This window comes from Papilio machaon, chromosome 24, assembly GCF_912999745.1.
Source record: "Papilio machaon chromosome 24, ilPapMach1.1, whole genome shotgun sequence".
Classification (NCBI taxonomy): Eukaryota; Metazoa; Arthropoda; class Insecta; order Lepidoptera; family Papilionidae; genus Papilio; species Papilio machaon.
In genome coordinates, this window is record NC_060009.1 from 351,095 (window position 1) to 354,465 (window position 3,371).

The following is a 3,371-nucleotide window of genomic DNA, read 5'->3' on the forward strand; positions in this document are numbered from 1 at the left end:
ACGCGTGAGTCATTAAAGATTATGTATAATGTAGACTGGACATGTTATGTAATCAATTTGACAGATTTATGTTTTTAATAAATCCTATTAAATCGACAAATCTTTTTCTCAACTTTACTTGTTTTTATAATTAAAAGCTAATTATATAGCTAAGAACAAATAAAATTGCCACATCAAAAAATCCCTCAGTATTGTGTTGTATTCTGTGGTTTGGTGGCACAAATTATAAAATACGTTTCCCGCTTCCCGCGCTCTTATTCAAAATCTCCGCGTTCTAATCAAAAACATGTCGATTTGTGTCATAAAAGTTATAAGTTGTAAAAAAGTTGAAATTAAGCTAAAAACATAAATACATTCCTAGCTATATAAATAATAAAGGGAGTTTTAATCGTTATTTATGGTATAGGATAAATAAATAACAATTTTTACTTAAGGAAAGGCATTTATTGTCGAAGTTTTCAAAAATTACATAACGTAACAGCAATTTCTTCAAGTGAAACGTGGTAATTGTAATTTTTTTTACAAAATCGAGGATTTCACTTATGTAGTCACGCAAATATTTACAATGGTTGAATGCGGAATGCGAAACGGCTAATTTTTAAAGACAGTGTGTACACTGTCAAAGTTCATTTAAAAAATCCTACACAATGCACATCAGATAAAGTTCAAGAGAAATGTATTTACACAAGGACAAAACAGAATAATTAACAAATAATTTTAGTGAACAATTAAAAACATCTAATAATATTTATTTATATATTAAATACTTTGATTTAAATTGGATATATGATGTTTGTACTCTGGTAAACTATTTTTTTGGCAAATATATATACTTCATATAAAAAAAACCATGTATAAAACAAGAACATGTTACTTTGACATTCTGCTTTGCAGTACTATAATTTTGGTTAGTTCTTCCGAATTGTTTATAAAAATTCGTAAAACATAATATTATTATAAAATATTAAAACGGTTATAATAATTATATTATTAACTAACACAAATGAAAGCAATAAAAAAATAACACATAAATTACTAACGTAGTTTTCTTGAAGCATTTAAGGATTTTTTTTAATACAATTTATTTTAGAAGGCCATTTGTTTTTTACGTTGGACTTATAGCTAAAGAGTGATATTTTGTAGCTCATTGTTACGCCAAATAATATGAATAGGCCACTTTAATTGCACGTTAATATGATATATATTTGCCTAAAATTTTCACAAAGTTTTAACTTCTAATAAAACTCTTTAATAACAAAATTGTGCTCAAACAACTACGACTACGCAGTGTAAAGTGATTTCAAATTACACTCATACTATTTAATAAGATTCTAATATACATATATTAATAGATAAAATTTATCGAAAACAATTTTTTTTTCTAATAGATTAATTTACTGACGCATTTGGCGAAATTACGCGGAATAGAAAGTACGAAATTTATTGTCAAACATTTACCTTCAGTTCGGTCGCAAATTCCTTACAAACATTTTATTGTCAAGAGTAACTAACTACACATAGGATTTGAATCTCTTAAGCTGGGTTTATACACTATAAAACCGAGGAAACAAAGTATACCCGTAAGTATAGTGAAAACCCAGCTTAAGAAATATTTTATTTAATTAATGTAAAAAATAATAAACTATGTTAGTTTTATTTTTAATAGTATGGTAACATTGATTTATGGTCATTAAATTACCAAAGTATTATAGGGTTGCAATTATAAAAAAAATATATTAGCGTCATAAGTTTTTTTTTATATAATAAATTATACATAATGTAAATGTTTTCTATTAGACCATTTTATTGTCTGACTACTTGCTTATTACGTATCCCAAATAGCAAAACCAAAATCAATGGAATGACGACTTAGTACAATATTCTAACTAAAGATATTACTTCATATGTATAAATGTTACGTTTTAAATTATTATTACATACTTAATGTATTAATAAAATATTTTCTTACATTATTGTCATTACCACTGTGCGAAATAGAGAAGGGGAACCAAAACTTTCAGATATCGATAAAAAAGATAAATGGATCCTAACATCTAACTGCAGTCTATGTTTTGAACGAGTTAACAATTGAATTAATCTTAGTTGCCATTTTGTTTTATTATTAAGGAGCTTTATGGCCTTTTAACACTATTTTTAATAGTTATGATTCACCCTCTCTATGGTTTACATTTATAGATGTCAAATAAATTTTTAAATATCACGATTCGAAATAAGAAATAAGAAAAACATTTAATTTTATAAACATTATTGTCAAGGACGTTCATACATTATATTAATAATTAAATAATTCAATATTTATTATTCTAAATGTCAATATTATTGTCAATGTTTCCATTGTGAGAAATTCTTATTTAACTATTAAAAAGTTTTTTTTTTAAATTTCAAGCAATAAATTTTATGTTTAATTCTATAATATGATAAATATATGTATAGTATATAATACTCAGATTAATCTAATTCAGGAGACGTTGTGATATATTTTGTATATATTTCAGTTGTATATTTAATTTAAATCCTATGTAAATATTAATATATATATATATATATATATATATATATATATATATATATAATCATCATCATCATCATCATCATGTAATATGTTAACATAAGCAAATAGTATTCAAAAATATTTTTCTAACGTTTACACCGATATTTATTAAATCAAGCAATATTTATTTTGTAAAATCTATATTTGGCTTAATTTTTTTCAATCAAGTTAAATTTTATTATTGTCTTGGTAATTTTATCTTGGTAGATTTAAACTTATTATAAAATCACTTTGTTCTAGTGATTTAAACACATTACAATTTTATTTAACAATACATAAATATGTCAAACATTTTATAAAACAGTATATATAAAGATGAGTCTAAAAATTATTAATCAATTCAATTATCACTTCGTCTCCCAAACACGTTTAATCTGGACTAATATCTAGTAATTATTGTCGAAAAGAACTGTCTACAGATCTCCAAGTATTCCAAAATCTAATTTACAAAGTTCAACGCACAAACACGCATTAGAATGATATGAAATTGATATATAATAGATTGACATTATTTACCAAAATTCGGTTACCTGTACAATATACGAAAGCTCTGTTCGTATTTATATATTGTTTTATAACATTCCTATTTGAAGAGAATAAATCAATTCGAATAATAATTATTTTTTATCGTATAATTTCATCACATAAAATAAATATCGATAAATATTATACCCATCACTATTTCTGTCAAAGTACATTATCTGTATTTAATATTCTCTAAACAATATTCAAACAAAAGTAAGTTTCATCGCGTAAACGTATGATAAATATGTTTTTATATATTTTATGTATGATTTGC